This window comes from Passer domesticus, chromosome 4 (assembly GCF_036417665.1).
Source record: "Passer domesticus isolate bPasDom1 chromosome 4, bPasDom1.hap1, whole genome shotgun sequence".
In the NCBI taxonomy this organism is placed as follows: domain Eukaryota; kingdom Metazoa; phylum Chordata; class Aves; order Passeriformes; family Passeridae; genus Passer; species Passer domesticus.
In genome coordinates, this window is record NC_087477.1 from 41,379,596 (window position 1) to 41,398,841 (window position 19,246).

At 40.3% G+C, this 19,246-nt stretch overlaps 1 protein-coding gene across 4 annotated transcripts in view; it reads left to right on the forward strand.

The window, feature by feature from the left end:
- The first annotated feature begins 523 nt into the window (after window positions 1-523).
- The window catches only part of TRIM2 (tripartite motif containing 2), a 118,634-nt gene continuing 99,911 nt past the window's right edge, over window positions 524-19,246 (forward strand). For 3 of the 4 annotated variants that reach the window (XM_064417396.1, XM_064417393.1, XM_064417397.1), the window contains exons 1-2: window positions 524-788; window positions 10,421-10,553. The gene's annotated coding sequence lies outside the window, so the exon portion shown is untranslated. Of the gene's footprint in view, window positions 789-6,951; window positions 7,048-7,456; window positions 7,614-10,420; window positions 10,554-19,246 lie in introns of all 4 variants that reach the window. The other variant, XM_064417399.1, reaches the window with a different exon arrangement.

A 19,246-nucleotide genomic window follows, 5' to 3' on the forward strand; every position in this document is an offset into this window, starting at 1 on the left:
ATTTCCCCAAATGAATTTCTGACTCGTTTTGGCTGCTTTATGCTTAGCAAGATGTAAACTCCGCAGCTTGCGCCTGGCCAGCCCTGATGGGCGGCTGCAGCCTCGGCGACGACAGAGGTCACGAAGAGCCAGCAGAGGCGGCCGCCCCGCACCGCCTCCCGCTAGCAGATGGCACTGACGGAGCTCTTTAGACAACACTCGGGAGTTTTTTTCCCTCCTGCTCGTTAAGGCGAGAGGAGAGCCTGGCCAAGAGTTAATTAGCAAAGGGGGAGTGGCAGTGTGCCGCAGCCGAGCTCCATTCCAGCTGGCCCTGGGCGGCTCTGGGGCTTTGCTGCTGGGGTATAGACGCCCCCAAAGGGATGGTGCCGGATCTCTGGGGAGGTGCTGCTGGGAAAGTGTTGTTTTATGGGGGCACCAGGCCGGCGGCCCGCAGCCCGCCCCTCACGGCCGGCCCAGCCCGGCCGCCGCTGGGTGGCGCCAGAGGCCTCGCGGCGGGCGCGCGGCCGAGGGCCGTTCCCCGCCGGCCGTGCCCTGAGAATTCCCGCAAATTCCCGAATTTTAAGTGGGAGGAAGGCAGTGCGAGGCACACGTAGGGCATGGCACAGGCAGTGTAGCAGAGTAAGAGATGAGGCTGGAGTTGAGAGCCGTTTGAAGTCTGTGTTAGGGCTATTCATCCTGTGGGTGATGTACATTTCACTCGGGGTTTAGGTTATCTGCTTGGAAACGAGATGTTGTCCTTCGTGACACGCATTAAAAAATGGTCATGCCTGCTCACCAGCCTGCTAAAGGTACGTGGAGTAAGGAAAGTAAGGAAAGTAAAGAAACCTGAGACTTGCTGGTGGGAAAGGATGAATCTTAGCGGCCTGTTGGTGGCTGATACCAGAGCTGGATCTCAGCTCTGTGAGCCAGACCGAGACCATGCCACTTCTGAAATAAAGTACAGGTGAGCACCACGGGCTGAGAACTGGTGCTTTTGGCAGAATTTCAATTTTTTCCCCCCTTTGGTCTGAAGAGTCAGACTCAAGCTTCTGTTCTCCATGACGAGATCCAGTCTTGATTTGGAAACACCAAACAAAGATGAAAAAACTTTCCCTGGGTACCTTGCTTCTTTGGTTAATCACCTTGTAGATTACACCTTTGTCTGATTTCACAAATTAGTTTTCTTGGCTTGAACTACAGAGTTTTTCTGGTGTGTGTGTCTTTCTTTACTGTGTTAAAGATCTCTCTAATTTAATTTTATCCTTTTGAAGGGTTTATATACTGTAACTGATTAATCTCTTTAGTCTTCCTTTTGATAGCCCAAACAGCTGGAGCTCCATAGGCCTCTTCTGCAAAGCATTTTCTTGAGCTCTCACCTTTTCTTTGTGGTGTTTTATATCTCCTCCCAAGTTCTTAATCAAAGATCTGAGAAACAAGCTCTTCTTCCACTGCTGCCTTCCCCTGCAGCACAGTGCAAAAAGAGAGGCCATGCTGCACACTCATTTTTCTTCTGGAGCTGTGTCTGTAGTGTCTTAATTTTGTCTTAAAAATTATTTTCAACTTTTTTGCTTTCTAGAATATACTGTTGTCCTGCAAGGCTTATGCTTGCTATTCTGACATTTATTGTATTGCATGTTATTGAGTGCTGTGTGTTTCTGAACTGAACTTAGTTATTATCAAGTTATTTTACTCTTTGTCTGTTTCAGGATGTTAAACATACATGTGTATGCATCAGATGTACAAACGTGCATGCTAGGTACAGTTGTATTTTATAGAAGAGGGAGGAAAAGACTTCTTTCTATGGGCTGTGTACCCAGGATGAAACCCTGCAGAGCCCCGCTGGAAACTGGCTCAGCTGATAATGTTTCCACTGCATCTTTGTGAGTCTGCCAAGTTAGCCATTTTTCAGTGCATGTGATGTGCTTTCATTGTTGCAGGGTAAGTGCTGCTTTTTCAAGTGCAGTGCCCTGCAGCTCTGTGTCAAGCGCTCTACGGAAGCTGTTGCACTTCCATGATAACCATTGGTAATCAATTCTGCAGTCTCAGAGTGTGCAATCAAGTTTGTGAGCTGGTGTCTATTTCCCATATAATCGGACAGGCCAGCCCTACTTATGTTCTCATCCTTTCATTCTTTATTGATTGCATTGCACGGGTTTTGCCATTATCTTGCCATGCACTGAGGGTTATAATTACTGATGTCAGCCCAATCTCTTCTTCAGTGAGTATCAGTACAATGCTTCAGTCTCCTGGCATGCTCCCAGTTTTTTGAAGGAGAATCTCTTCTCAATGTAATCAGAAGAGGTATGAAATTAGATACTGCTGCAGCCCCTAAGTCTCATGAGCAGCTTGATGCCAAAGGCCTGGATAAATGAAAAGTAATCATGACACTGATACTATTCTGATTTGTTGATCCACAAGAACATCTTGTGTCTTTAAACCTCTATTTGACCTTCATGTTCCTGTAAATTTTGTACTCTTTACAAATGTAGTCTGGAAGGGTAAATACTGTACTTTTTCTATGGCAATGTGTTTTGCATAATCCCTATCAGGTATTGAAAATCCATTTTCATTCTTAACAGCGTATTTTATTTTCTTCATGTGGACCGTAAAGAGTAGCTGAGGGACTGTCTGTATCATTTTACCAGACTCTAGTCTTTAACTGGGTTGTAACCAATTAATCTGACTAGGAACAGACACAGATATCAGAGCAAACAGCCATCTGTTCATATCATCCCTTTTAGCCACTGCACAAAGTGGTCTGAAAGATGTAGGGCAGGAAAGAGAATGGGCAGATAAACTGGTCTCCAGAATGATCCTCCAAAGAATCTTATCTTTCTTTCCAGGAGAAAGGGATATGAATTGAATCCTCAAATCACATTTGTGAAGAGGAGTTTCGTAATTAATTTCCTTCTGCTTTGCCTGATTTTCTGCAATTGGAGCTGTACCTTTTGCTAACTGGGAAACTTCTGTTTCAGTGGTGAGCACTGTTTGCCATTACCAAACCCTACAGATAGGTGCAAGCAGCCATCTTAGATTTCACAGTATGGCTTAGCCCTATCCATTAATATCTGTTAAAATAATTTGAGAGTTTTGGAAGGTCAAAGATTCACACATGAAAAATAGAGAGTTAATTAGAGAGGGGGGTTTTGGGTTGTTTGTTTTTCTAATTAGGATTTTTGATAATATAGATCTAAAAAAAAATCCTTTCTTAAAAATTTATTCTTTAAATTTTGGAATTATATTGCTAAACTTAGATTACATCTGTGTTTTAGTCTCCTGAGGTGTGCACCAGGGTGGTTTGCAGTAGTGACTGTACTTGTGGGTATGCCTAGAAGTTTGGAACAGGAGCCAAAACCTTACTGACTATAGACAGCAATTTCATTATTGATTGAAATGGAAGTCACTTAGCCATTGGTCTTCATAATGTAGTTGTTGAACAAGAGGAGGGGGGTGTGACTTCAGTCATATTGGTAAATTTTGGCTTTTTCATGTAATTCCGTGATACAGTGTGTGACTTTTGTGCTCATGAAAAAGAGAAGTGCTTTGTATGACAGGTGCTTTGTGAACTTAAAAGAATAAGCTTGTTCTGCATCCTCCCCTGATTTTCCTGTTATTCCAGTCTTAGCTTTAAGTCTTCCCTGAAGCACAGACTCAGCAGCATGTTGGATGCAGGGTTGTGTGGTGACGTCAGTCAATTGCATGTGCGTCAAAGCTCTGAAATGCAATATGAGCTATTAAGTGAAGCTCCTGGCTAAATCTGTAGCTGCTGATCTGTAGAACTGCAGCTGTTTCCCCTGTTGGTGATGTCCCTTTGGTGTTGTACCCATACCCCAGGCCCGCTGCTGTCACTTCTCTGCATGGGGTGCCTGTGACTCTGCTCTGTCACAGGGTACAGAGCTGGTGTGCCCAGCTGTGCGCAAGGAAGGGATAATGGGCAACATTGAAATGTTGGCACAAGGAAAGTTCCATTATGACATGGGAAAAAAAGTCATTCCCATGGGGATGGCAGAGGACTGGAAACAGAACCAGACATGTGATCACTCAATCCACATTGACCCACAAGTGGACAAGGTCCAGGATCTCAATATCTACCATGGACTTAGCCCTGTGTGAAAAACGTTTTGACTAGGTAACCTCCACATATTATTTTCAGCCAAGATTTTATCTTTTTGGATGATTCTTCTGCAGTCATTAGTACTTGTTCTTCATACCAAAGTTCATTCTGGCTCTCTGGATGATAGAAGTAATGTTTTCACCACAAGATGATTAAGAAGTGTCCTTATGTTTCTCTCTGAAAATTGCCTTTATTTTCAGGCTTCTTATATTGGTGGCTACACCTGGGAAGTCACTCAGATTCCCGGAGTAGCTGGGTTCTTTTCTACTTTCCCAGGTGTGGGTTGAAGCCTCAGGCTGGAATACAAACTCTAGAGCATAAGGAATTAACAATGGTCATTAAAAGAGGTGATTTTGAACTAACGGATGTGTTCTTTACTAATGTCAGTCTCCCATTTACTTCAAATTACAGTAGTAAAGATCCAAACAGTAAATATTACTTTAAGGTACTGAAGCAATAGCTGCATTTCTGGCTTCCTTGCTTGGGAGTTAGTGGCTTAGGTAATTGGGTTCATTGCTATTTGGAGCATAATCAGCAAGCATTAATTCTCCATACAGCCAGCATATAAAATTTGCAAGAGCTGCATACCGTGCATGCTCAATCAGTGTAAATCATTTAGCAGCCCTCATAATGGATGTCTGGCTTTTGGACTAAAAAATCCACTTGGTAATACAGGCAAATGAGTCATGAATAAGTCTTCCAGTTATATATAAAATTACTATATCCACAAGAGACTCTGAAAGCTGAAGAGATTTTAGCTTTCCAGACAGTAAAGAGAAAGATGAAATGCTGTTACAGTATTTTCATTTATTCTGAGTATTTTTATTCAGTACCAAGGTGGCATTTTTTTCACTTAGTAATTATTACTGGCATAGCCCAGCTTGAATTTCTTGAGAGACTGGAAAATATTCTTCTGTTCAGTGAGGGTTCATGGTAGTGATGAACAGATGTAAGCAGATCTGTCTTGAAAGTAAGTTTGCAGCAGTGTTCAATAGCTGCAGACTCTTCCCTGCCTGAATCAGAAGCTGGTGAATCTCCTCTGTGCTTGAGGAGCTGTGTGCAGCTGCTGTGGGAGTCAGAGCCTCGCTAATAATTCAGCAGAGATTTCCTGAGATTAAACTATCAGTTAGAGTATGGCCCTCATTTACACCACTGACATCAGAGCAGGAGTGCATTGGCTGAGTATCAGCAGCTGCAAGGGAGGCAGATGATGAGCTTCCTCCTTGCCAGTGGATGTCATATCCCTAAACCTTTTCACTCAATGTCTTTGCCAGTCAGCAAACACTGTGAGCAGTGAAGCATATATTTGAACTCACTTTCTCTCCTACCTTGAGTAATAGGAGGGGAAACATTGCCCCCTTCCATTGTATACCCTTCCTCTTGTTTTCAAAGTCACAACATTAAGGAATCAGCAGGAAAGTCAAATATCTTACTTGAAATGAGGGTTGTTTAGCCCATCTTCAGACAAAATCTATCCTCGCTATCTTTTTTTTTCCTGAATTTTGTTGGCTGAGAAAATTTTCTTCTCTTGACATTTTCCCATTTTCTCTCCAATGCTTGTTTGTGCACCCGTAGCACGGATGAAATAGACACATCTTTGTAAGCGTGACCTTTAGCTGGTTTGTTGCAGAGAACAAAATGCCAGGGGTCAAACTCACTGATTCTTTGAGTTTGCCTGGGTTGCCTTGTTAAGCAGAATTTGGCCCTGTAAGTCCTAAAGAAAATGAGGCTAATTTTTGTATGACATTTCGGTTGCAGGTGTGAGTGGTTTGCTTTTTGGTTGGTAGAGTCTTTAAGGTTTTGGGGACTTTAAAGCAGAAATACTGTTTGGGGCTTTGAGTTAGCCTTGAAGATCCTGGGAAACTCTATCAGTTACATTAAAATAAGAGAAGAGGGAAGAGGTTCTCTTGGGTTTTAAAATGTATGTGTTGATACTCTGCATTTTTTTCCAGTCCAGAGTCTCCAAGTGCTCCATTATGATGGACAGCTAGCACTACCTGCTGCATCAGGAAAAGAATCCCGCTCCCAGAGAAAAATGCAGTTATGAAAATCTGTCTTTTTAATGCTGCCACAAAAGGATAAAGTACTTTGCAAAGATCTGGTCTCCCCAGACTCACAGTTCTAGCTCCAAGTGAGATAAGGGATAAGAATTGCTCATAGATGTAAAAAGGGGAGGAGGAATAAGAGAATGTGGATTAGAGATCAAAGCTGTAACATTTTGTAAATGGTAATGTGAGAACCTCCTCTGGGTCATGGATCTTTTTGGTTTGATTTGTCTTTTCTTCCTGACTAGCAGATAGGGTTCTCTGTGCATAATTCTGTTTCTCTCTCTCCTTCCCCCACCTATTTTCACGTGCCTAGAAATCCCTGCTGCGCATCAGGGTGGTGTGAGCTAGCTCTTATCTGCTGTACAGAATAAGGATAAAAAAGGGTCCTGCCTGAAAGGGTGATGAGTGATTTGTGTGAATCTCAGTAAACCCAGCCTGCAGTTGTTCTTCAGTGCTAATAGAAATAATTTCTCATTTACATAGACAATCTTGAGGTGACAATCAGACTCAAAGCTGCCCTCTAGAAAAAAAGTAAGGTTTGTCCCTAGGACATAATGTATACACAGCTGCTTCAAAAATCCATCCTGGGATGGCTGATTGTGGAATCAGTTCGTACTGAGGTGTCATCAGTATTTCTGGCCTGTCTTGCATTGTGGTACAGCTTCAAAGCACTGAGCAATGACAGATGGGAGAGACTTCAGGGAGCTAGTGAAATTCAGCGAAGTGCATTAAAAATGGAGGTAGGAAATTCTCTGGTAAGGCAATTAATTAGATTAACAACTAGCCATGTTTCTTTCATTCACTTTCTAGATGGGGAACAAAGAGATGACATAGACTTTTATTTCAGAAAAAGTCACTCTCCAGTGAGAGAAACAAGGTCTTCCCAAACTCTGCTGGTGACAGAAGGCAAGGAAGGGTAATGGATCAACCATCATATGGATGTTTACAGAGCTGTTAAGATTTATGTGTGAAGACTATTCAACCCTGAAGATGCAGTGTTTTCTGTAAGGAAGGAACTGACAGGTCTGTGAGAGACAACCTTTTCAATTTCTCTTCCTGTCATTGTAATCCTTCAGACCTGAGAGTGAACTGCAAATTACCCACCTGCAGTTCTTGGGTGGTACAGTACTCACTGCAATGGACTAGGCTATTTTTTCCTATGTGATTTTTTGGTTAGAAATAACATGTCCAAGTCTGGACTGATACAGAAAGATAAAGTCACCATATACATGACATACCATGTACATATATACAATGTCCTGGAATATAATACAATACAATATATTGTATTATTATTTGTGTCTGTGTGTTTGAGATTGGTGGCACTGCCAGGGACTCTGGTACTGACCTAGAATAGCCAGCATGAGCTGTCAAATATCAGGCACTACAGCCAAGGGGTATTTATGACTTTCCTACTGTGAAGGCATTAAAGACCTTGAAGGAACAATTTGTGTGGAGACTTCAAGTAAAAGGTAATACAATAAAAGGTTATTTTACTTTCTATCAGCATGGGGGGAAAAGGGAAGAACAGTGTGGTATTTTTAGGATATTGGACAGAGACACAGTTGATACAGCCTCAGTGTTTTAAATTAGTCCGGTGCTGAATATGTGCCAGCTAAGTAAGGAAAAAGATATTATCTGTACTGGAGAAGAAAAGTAAGCAAGTTATTATTTAAAATTTATTCAAATTTAGACTTCAGTGAATTTCTACAAAATAGTTACATACCTACTAAATCACTTTAATTCTTGACAGATAATGTTGTACCAAAGAAAATATATTGGGATTGTAATTGGGTTTGGGGGTAATATACTTTGTGGGAAACCAGATTATTAGGATAATTTTTCAACTTGACTTAACCTGTTACCCTGTGAAGTTCCTGTCATTAGACTGTGACAGGCCAGACAGCCTCACTGACTTGAAATCTTTGTTCCACCTGAAATGTACTATGCTGTTGTTCCTCCCTTTGCTAAGATATCCCATGGCTATTTATTTGCAGTCCTTTCCTTCCCTCAGACAAAATCAGGCTTGTGAAGTGGAGGGAAAACTTGCTGATTTTATGCCATTATCCCAGTTTTTAATGACACATGGCCATCTTGAGACAATTTGTTATTTCTATACTGCTTTTTAAGGTCACGACTTAATGAAGGTAAGCGAATACATGAATTGAGTAGATGTTCTGACACCCAGATCAGCTTCCAGGATTCATAAATTACCAGAGGATGGGTCTAAATCTGTCTGAAAAAGTCATTGAGATTAATTGTGAAGATGAAGCACAATATGATATTACACAGTACAAGCCAAAGCAAGGCGAGGTGCAGAATTAGGCAGGGCTCTTACATCAGCAGTGAAACTGCCTTCAGTGCAAGTGAGAGCACTTGCTGAGAAAGCACCAGTATGCAAATATTTTTCTTCTTGCACACTGTTCACAGCTTCTTACTCAAGTCTTCTCTAGGACATTCATTTGAGAGAAAAAGGGTGACCCAGTTTTGGGGGGATCTTTAACATTTTAGATTGCTTGCAGGTGATGCTTCTATTCAGATGTCTAATGTCACACTGGCTGCACACCTTGTGTGGCTGATGGCCTGAGCTATTCTACCTACTTTCAAGCCAACTCTGTTCATATTATCCAGGAAATGGACTGCTGAATGGAGGGGGTTTTGCTCTGTGGAGAGCAGTGGGTCATATTTGGATGTTAATAACATGTTCTATTAAATGAAAAAGGCAGAAGTTGAAGAGCTAAAAATGTAGTAGAAGGCTCAGCAATGTTTTTTAGCTGCTGCAGAATTCATACAGGCAAAGAGGTCTGGCTGTATGAATCTGGGTAAGGGCCTAGAGAGATTTTGGCTTTTCTTATAGGCTGTTCTACCCTGGATTCTTTCTGTTTTAGTCTCTTTTATTTATTTTGTTTATTGACAGTTCACAAGTCTCACTTATTTTGTAATACTGAATGCAGATTGTTTGAACCAAGACCCGCAGATTGACTTATTTTATGAGGTGTCTGGTACATAAAGTAATTGACAATTAAACTGACAACTCAGAGAAGTTCTTCTGACATGAAGACATAATGCAAATGTTAATAGCTTTTCTTTCAAAAGCAGTGCTCTCTTAAAGCCATAACAGGGAATAAATGTAACTGGGGATACCTGACTAGGGAAGAATTCTGGAAGTGAGACGTGAATTCAACTTAAAAGGCTCAGTGCTATTTGTAATAAAGGACTGGGGTACGTGACAGCTGAGCATTGCACACCTGGCCCTTCAGGGTGAAAACTTCTGCCTCTAACGCTTGTTCTTGGGCCACTGTATAACTCAGCAAGTCTTTTCTCTGCATGTGTCATTGCAACATACAAATAGGTGCCTATACGTTGGGAATTTACAGAATGCTGTGAATGAATGATTTTTGTCTGAGCTGCTAATGCAGCTCTTTCAATGGGGTGACTGGTTGGATTGTAAACCTTTTGAAACAAATAATGTTTTCTTGTATAAGAGGCTCCAGGGTTCTTCAAGGCCCCAGAGTCCAGTTGAAGAGTAGCCCACAATGTGTAACCTACAACATGCAGTTTGGCTGCTTTTGTGGCAAGGTCACACATGGAATTAGGATTTGGTGGTGGAGGGGAAGAAGTAGATGAAACAGTACTTAAGGGAAACTAACTTTCTACATGTGACCTACTTTAGCTACTCATGATGTGATAAACAAGAGAAAAAAATGCATGAAGAAATATTTCTTCCTCTTTGTCTATAAATGTATATAACACACTAGATCTATTTCTGCATGCTTTTAAAAGATTCTCTGCAGCACTCGCTCCTCTGTAAGCATATAGGATTATGCATTAAGATGAAATTAATCCTTCATTTTGAAGTGCACAAGCTCAGCATTTGCCACAGCTTTGCTCTAAGAAAGAGATTCAGACATTATGGTCTCCATCAAAGAATGGCAGATTGTTGGCAGAATCTTTTTCCATTTGTTTCTGCAAGTGAAACAGTTAATAAATCAGTCATGCATTATTACTGGATTAGCAATCACACTCCCAAATGCTACTAGCTGTTCTCACTCTTTCTCCTGAAGATTACCTTTAAATCCTATCAAGGGGCAAGATTCCTTTTGCCTTCCTGGCATTAGTACTCTGGTGACCTACAGCCAAAGTCAATAATCACTAAACAGCTCTTTGTCATGGTGGAAGAACAGACTGCCTTAACCTGCTGTTTCTTAAGAATTTAGTTTCTCTTGTCAATGCCTTCGCTTTTTATTTTTTCCTTTGTTTAATTTTTTTTCCACCTCAGCCAATCTGAAGCTGAACAGAAGGAAGTTTGCCACAATGAATCACTCAAGAGTCTGTTGTGGGGTCACACAGAATGGGAGAGTTTTGCAAGGCTGAAGACTGCAGAAGAGCTGAACCAAGAAAATGAGGAGAAGGTAGGTACTTAACAAATTCTTTCTTTCTGGTTAATTAAGCTTATTTCCTCTTGTCTGCAGCTGAGTGTGGTCTGTAAACCTGCCCATTCCTCTTGGTCTGAAAGCAGAGAAACAGCACTGGAGACTGGTCATAAATTGATGAGAGAATTAATTCATGGTCTTTGAGCTCTGCTTGTCTACATTTTCATAGGAAAGTTACTTAAAATTGCATGTTGGACATATCAAATAGTACAACACTTTTTTTTGGTTTGTTTTGAGATGCTCACCAATGAAATGGCTTAACTCAGCAGTGACTCCTTATTTTGCCTACTTTGTTTTCATGCATTTGTTTCATTATCACTAGGATTCATTTACAAAAGCATTGGAGTATTTTATATGAAAAACAAATGAAAAAGTAAGATTACACTTAAGTTACCATGTGCTTCATTTTTAAGGAGCAGTTATTTTTAAAAGGTTTGGGTTTGAAACCTGAAATATACAGATACTAAAATATTTTGAATAGTAATGACTATTACAGTTTCATTGTGTTTTACTGCATGGAGGATTCATGTTAATGTATCTGCAAAATATTTTTTCTTATAGCCTTGTAGGTTTTTTTGCTAACCTATTACTAGACATGAAGGATGGTCTGGAGATTTTAGATCTCCCTAGTATGCAGACAAAGATAACAGGATATGAACCGAAAGGTATAAGCAGCACTTAAACTCTACCTTGTACCCAGTGATGCAGGATTGTGCAGGTAACTTCTTCAAGTGCCTCCCGGTAAACACGCAGCCACAGTATGTTTGCAGCACTGTACTTTCTGATATTATCAGCAAAGTTATCTTCTGGGGTGAATGGCTAGATAAAGGAGTGGGCTAGCATTCAGATCAGGGCTCACTGTGTCTGACTCTTAAGGTGTTAGACTGTTTCATTCAGAACTGTATTTCCTCAATTCACCACAATTTTAGTTCATAGTGTTTCTTTTCTAGAAAGTGCAAACAAAAATGGTGGACAAGGAAGTGTGGGGTTAATGTGAGAAAGCAAAGACCAATGCAACTGGACAAGAGAGAGCAGTTAAATGTTTGAGCATTGAATGGAAAGCTAAGAGAAAGCTTTCCCAGTCAGCTCAAATATTTTTTCTATGCACAGGGAGAGCAATCATGTGGAAAACAAAATCTGGGAGGCATCTAGATTGAAAGTTTGAAAGCAAACTTTGGTTCGTATCGAGAACTCCCTTAAACTAAGACCTGAACGGACCAACTTGCTACCATTTAGTTCTCTGCCCTCACATAATACTTCTTTTTGGACAGTCTCAGTTCACAAGACTGCATTGAAAATTCAGGTTATGGGCTCATAATTGTGCATGGAGTCTTTTGCTGGCTTTCAAACCACCTCTTCTCTTTCTACTGTTTAAGCAATGTTTTTCTGGTCGCTTAAAACTCTGCTTCATGGTGTGTTCAGTGACAGACTTGCTGCCTGTCTAGGACTGTTGGAGCTCCAGCCCAGCAGACCATGCATGTGGTCCCCACTGTTGCCATGCCAAGCACAAAACATGACACAGGAACCAGATAACTCGCATGACATTTCTGTAACACTGAGTACTTTCTTGCACACTCGGAACACTTACTCACTTACTATGTGAAATTTTCTTTGTTCTCTTTGGGTTTCAGTGTCCCCCCCAAAAATAAAGTTTTTTGTATAAAAAATGTGGAGAAAGTGTAGTGCAAGTGCAAATACAACTATACAGCAGCTGTTTGTGAAATGATGTGTCTGTTTTAGATGAAACATGGTTATGAAAATAGAGAGGTCCTAAGATAATTTTCAGTCTTTTAAAGCTATGAAACCCTGTAGTGTTCAGGGTCTTTTGGTAGCCTACCACTACCTTACACTTTTCTTTTTAAAAAGAAAGGAATTAGACGTGCTGTGTAAACATTTGTGTCTAAACTTGATATGGTATGCAAACCTAGTCTGATGTAAGGAAAGGTCATTCAGAGAATAGTAGACTCTGAGCTCTGTGGCCACCAGCAGAATTTATTTAGTTCCTACTTTTTTTTTTTTTGATCATCTTGGGCAATGTGCTTTGTCAATAAGGTCTCTCAGGACCTAGGCTACCTCTTTACAGAGGAGGCGTTGTAATGATGAGTACATGAGGGACAGTGAGCTGCCTCAGTGCTGCTCTGATGGGAACCATGTAAGTACCTACAGGAGTCACCTGCTCTCCCTGCAGCAGACTATACCCTGAGGAAGGAGGCTTCATATTTGGATAGATGATGAATAATATTTCAGCTTTGTGGGTTGGTTCCCAGGCCAGCATTCAGTGGGCAGCAGGAAATCATGAGTCCACAAAGAAACAAACTTGAAATGCTGAATCATATTGCCAAGCTGGAGAAAGACACAGTGCTTCCATCTTGTGGTGTGCATTGTTTTTTCTTCATTGTCAGTACAGCCTCAGGACACTGGAATTGTGAGCCATGACTAGGTTTTAGAGGTGCTGTTGTAATACAAACAGTACTGCTACCACTAAGCAACTTCCTTTTTAATAGCGGTCTTCACAGCAAAACCCCAAACCCAAGTTAATTACAGGAGGCCAGGGAATTATTTCAATTAGACCAGGATAGCGGCCTTCTGTCCAGAAAAGCAGATTTAAGCACAACTCTGCTGGAGCAAGTTCAGTCCAGCTCATTAAGACCAAGTGTTAAGACCACAGCCAGATCCTAAATTGTCTTTTACAAACTACCTCTTTTGCTGGTTACTGTTGTCTGAAGAGCTGCTCTGCCTGTACTTGATAGCATCTCTTTTTTCCTCTCCTGCCCAGCCAATCTGAGACCAGTAGCTTTCACCTAATGGTGACTCTGCCCTCTGCACCTGTCCTGGTCTGGGAAGTCAGAATTTGTAAACCTTCTTTCATGCTCTTGAGATAATTTCCTATCTAATGTGTGCTGTTGTGCTGGTTTGGATAAACATAGGTAGAGGAAAACATACGTATGCCTGTCATTAGGGTTAATTGTTACAATTTATTTATGGTGCCTTCTAATTCTTGAAATTTTGTGGGACCAATAGATATCTTATGTTCCATGAATATTTAAGCAAGCTCTATCTGAAGATGATGATTTTGCAGTTTTTCTCCTTATGATTACAGACCTCTCAATTTTGTTCTGCCAAGTGAGTCTCATTGGATTTTACACCTGCTGCTCCCTCACCTGTCTAGAAAGGAGTCTGGATACGGCTGCTATCATACTGCTATAGCAAATGACTCCTTACAGGACTGAGGTTAGGATTTTGAAACAAATGAAATTTGTAGTCACTCAAGTTATGTCAGTCAGAATGGAAAATTTTAACTGCAGTTGTTTTAAAGATCAGTACAGGGTTAATATTGATGAAATGTTATCCCCAATTTTTTAAGTCTCCTAAGAGCAGTTTGTATCCCCAGTGGCATCTTCTTGGTCTCAAACGATTGTGAGACAGCAATTCTTGGCTTTAATTTGAGTTACAAATACCCCATTTCCTGAATGGATGCTAACTTTGAAGAAATGAGTACTGCTCCACTGTCTACAGACTGTGGACACAAGAAACAATTTACCAGTTTGACAGTGTTAGGAACTGAGGAAGATTATATAAGGCTGAGGAGGAAAAGGACTGAAAGAAAAAAGAGATGGAACAAGTTGATGACTGCATGGAGATGAGAAGTAAGAAATATGAGTGTATTCCTTATGAAATGGGATAGATAGGATTAAAGAAACCCAAGGAAAGTAATAGTGAGTAGATATAAAATATGCTGGTATCTAGTAAATATGAGCACAGAAGCGAGAGGACTTCGGAGGAAAAGAAAGCAAAAAAGAGAATATATAATGAAAAATGCCTTGCTGAGCTGACAGAAGAATGTCCCTGGAGGAGAAGAATGCAAAACTATAAAGAATTGGGTATTTTGACTAGCTTGAGGCAAAGCACAAGTTCTGGCAACAAGGGAAATGAAATTCTTTAGAAGAAGGAAAAAGTAGATTTTTGAATAGAATAGAGCTGACATAGATTTGAAGTTAATTTCAAGTGTTATTCTATTGCAAGTTCGTTGATCAGATATTATACTAAAATACTTATATTTTATTTTCCTGGGAAGCAAAATCACTGAGAAATTTGCTGTAATTTTTTAATAGCTTTTTCTACAAAGGTCTCATGTTTTCATTATCACTACTGGATGGTATGGTGAATGATCCAGACAACCTGACACCCAAGGATTTGTGTTTTCCTCGATATGGATATGCCTGCAACATAAAGGAAAGATGCCCCAGACAACTTGAGGCAGGCTGAATGCAGGTGTTGTTGTATGGTGGTTGAAGTGGCACAAGACTCTGTTCTGCATGTGCCTGAGTAATGTCAGAGCTGAAACCTCTGCTGTTGTCATTGTTCTTTCATGTGTACATCACAGCACTCAGGTGCACAACTGTTGTGCAAATATGTCAGGATTGGACCTCAAAGATGTCAGAATAATGTCAACACTTACAGAAATGCATTAGTTAATAATGAAGAACATTCAATCTTCTGTGTACTGGCTTCTGCTTTTCCACCTGCTGACATAGCTTTGTGTCTCACTAGTCCTGGTTACTGCTAGGAAGCTACATGCCAGAAGCAAACACTCCATTTTAGCAGGGCTGGCTACTGAGGGAAACCTGAGCTCCTGAAAACCTTCACTCAATTTAAATGGGCAGTCTAGTTTTTGTTGGCAGGAAGATGGTTACAGTTTGATGATAACCTTATTCTCCAGCACAGTGAAGGCCACAGAAAGAATGGTTTTGGAAATGGCTTCCTCTGTTTCTAGCTGAAAAGTGACATTTCTTTAGATGAGGAGTTGCTTTTTCAGCTAAGTTTTTTGTTGAGACCAAAATATTTCTTTTTAGGTATCTCAAACACCTTAGCATAAAAAGACCTTTTCAGAACAAGGCTTGCAATATAACAATATTGTTTTAAATAAAAATGGTAGAACTCCAGTTTAGTCGTGCATAAGTATGGTAAGCAGTGTTTCAAATTTTTCAAGTAACTTTCTTAGAGTATCTTATCCTAATGCAGGAAAATAAATTCCATCAATTCAAGTTGATGGGTACTGACCCCCACCTTATTACAACCTCCTTTCAGGCAGTTGTAGTGAGCAGTAAGGTTATCCTCGAGCCTCTTTTTCCCCAGACTTTCCTCTTTTTCCCCAGACTAAACAACCCCAGCTCCCTCAGCTCCTCCTCATAGGATTTATTCTCTGTACCCTTCCCCAGCTCCATTGCCCTTCTCTGGACATGAAAAGCAATATAAGTAAGATGCTTTCTGTTCGTTTGCTCTCTTCCTGACAATGCAACTGCTGGCAAATTCAATGCCAAGTAGAGTATTGGAAAAAGACGTGTTCAGGGAGAAGGTGTAAGATGAAATGTCCAATAGAGCATGTGAAATGTTAGAGCTGAGATAATGTGTAAAAAATACAGACCCTCTATAGTGGGATGGTTCTTAAAATTATACATAATATATAATTATAACAAATAAACTACTTTATCCATAGGCACTCGTGGGCATCACTTTAGGTATTGAAAAACTAGTGCCAATATTCATTACCAAATAGAACTCTCTGTGATGTTATGGTTTTTGTAATTAACGGAGTTTGGTTTTTTTTTATAGAGACTGTGGAGCTAACATATTAATAGGATATAACAAATACACAGATATTGGGAGCTATGGTGCTTTTACTATACTGGATGTTCAGCACTGTAAGCATGGAACAAAAATCTGCATATCCCAGACAGGGCTTTTCTGTTTCTTCTTTGAATGTTTCATTGCTTGGCTAAGTTAATTGTACACAAGCACAGCATGATTTTCCCTAGCTGCTTCCTTTTGAGCTGAGGGAAAACACTTGATAAAGGACAAAAAGACTAGTTTGCAGCAGATCAGTCAAAGTAAATCCCATTTTAATTGGAAAATGTGGAGCCATTTATTCTTATTTAGTCATGTTGCCTGCCAAATATGTGCCTTCTATCTCCAGCCACTTCAGCACAAGTCTCTTTAATGTTCTTTGTGTGTATGTTTAGTAATGGAAAAGTTTGTATTTATTTTCAATACTGCAGAGTTACTGAACTGCTTTTGCTTAGATTTGATACTTATCTTTTTGAAGACTAGCTGGAAATTACCACCTTGAAATGTGAGTTTCAAAGCTCCTCACAAACTGTAGAATTATCAGGAGATAAGGAGAGATGAAAGGAACTTTGAATAGAATGTTTATTCATTTTGCTTTGTACCTTTGATTATTAGTTACCTACAAGGAGGAGTCTTTCCACAGGACACTATGCTAGCATTTTGGACATCCAGATTGTTGTCCCTGAATAGTGTTCTGTCAGTAGTTTCCAGTGGCTTACTTGTCTTTTATTTACTGGAAACTACCTTACCTTCACTTGTGTGGCTGACTTCAAACCTTCTGTGAAACATTCAATTTAAAAATTAAATAAAATATGTTCACACTTCACTAGGGCCAACCCTTTTTGCAAATCTGTTTTGGAGTGCAGTGTCATGAGCTGCTGGATTGTGCAGGATATAAGCCTCTGCCATGGGGCTGTGGCTGTGAGAAGCAGAGCTAGGAACCTGTTGAAGGAGCAATGACAAGGAGCAATGGCCTAAAAATACTGATTCTCTGTAAAATTAAAAGAATAGCATTCTTGCCATTTCTGCAGAGGGTCTTCTGGGTATTTTCTCCTATTACAATAAAGGAGATAGTCCCTTTCTTATGTAATTCCAAGTTCCAGTTTTACTGGGTGCGTGTTCTATGTGCCCTGCGTGTCATGAAGGAGTTGAACAGGTTGTACTTAAATTTGGAAGAGGATGCATAAATAGATGGTGCCTAGTCTTTTAGCATCTGATTGAAAGACCTTTTATATGTAGTAGCAGGTCATGACCAGCTTCAGTGAGCACTAAGCCAGTAACTCCTGTTCAATGATACAGTCATTGTAGGACTGAAATCCAATGGATAGAGGCGCTTTTGCAAAGGATACCGATCATCTCATGGCTCAGCCTGATTTCTTATCCCGGGTCCCTCATCAGCATGACTGCTTTCATCTTTTGGCCTAGCTTTGCAATAGCCTGAAGCATCATAAAATCTCTCAACTCTATGCCCTTTGTTACATATAAGTGTATTCTTTGACAGTCTGCCTGGAACAGACATACTTCAGCTGGCATTGAAGTCTATATAAATAGGAGTGTTTTGAGGTTCTTTTGTTGCTGTTGTTTTTATTTTGTGTAGGAGGATGGTATGTTTTGTTGATTGAAGATGTTTTGGGAATTTTAGAAACTTTTTAGTGGTGCATTTGGTGTTTGAAAGCAGCTGTATTATTTTCTCTCTAAACTTGCCAAATGGAATTTATTCCACAAACCCTTTGGCATTTTCCAGAATATGCTGCCAACCCTGACTTTTAAAATAACTGTAGCTTTCTTTCCTTATGCTCTCATCTTGTTTTCCAGGTATTTTTGGTATAGAATAAAAGCTTGAAAACATGCATAAGGTGGGTACATTTCAAAAAGAAGTTTGAGTTTTTAAAGAAAAATGGGATGAGAGACAAAGGCATATCAGAACACAGACCTGCTGGGCATTTAGGAGCAAATGTAGATCATCTCTTTCATGCTGTGGCATGTAGAGAAATCTCAGACTTCACTTTCAGCCAGTAATTGAGCATGTAAAAAGTGTTTCTGTGAAAATGAAAAATATCTCTGTCCATGCAGTGAACACTGCTATGTTGTGGATCAGTTTTCTGTGCAAAAGACTTTTATTTTGATTGTGTTGGTCTTTTCAACAGGGTTCTAATGCAGAGTTCCTGTTGAAATAGAAAGGAATACTCATTTTGAGCACTTTCAAATGTCACCACAAATATTTCTACTGAGTGTTGTAAATGAAAAGTCCAAAATTATTAGAAAAGACCTCTCTAATCAAACATGATATAGAGTATACAGCTGCAACTCATGAACCCTCCAACACATAACCTACAAAACTTTGTTTTTCCATTTGTCTAAATGCTTGTATTGTATTGAAAAATCTTAGGAAAGAACAGTGATGCTAAGGAAGCCAATAATGCCCTTAAAGAAGTGATGCGTGGGAAATTGTTGCCTGCTTTGCAGTCTTGTCATACATTGGAGTTAGGATTGATAACTACTCTTTTAGAGGGGCGAGTATCTGTTGTCATTGCTGAGCAAGGAACAGGAACATTCAGTCTCAGGGGATGTGCCAAACATTTCTGATGCAGTTTAGGAACATACATGTACACATCAGGTTCTTGCTTAGTGCTGCCTGGCCCAGATGGAGTCATAAGTCATGAATCATTGATGAGGGTTGATTCATGGTCCTGGCATTCTCCCTGCAGGTCTCTTGCATGCTGGGATATCTCCAGCCAGTGCTAATCAATGAGGATGACATTTTCTCCACACTAACACTGGATTGCCAGCTTCCCAGCAGGCAGAACAGCTTAGGAAAAGAAAGTCCTCCTAACTTTTTCTTGATGCTGTATGATTAATAGTGGTGGGGACTGGGCACTTTGAAAATGGCTCCAATACCCATGTCTTAATGATCATCCACACCCATCAGAGCAGAATGTTGTATTTATTGCCAGTTAACCTAAATCCTTCATAAGACAAATCAGAGGATAATATATTTACATAAGCCAAATATGGACAGCAAAGTTGGTAGGTGTATAAGCAAGCCA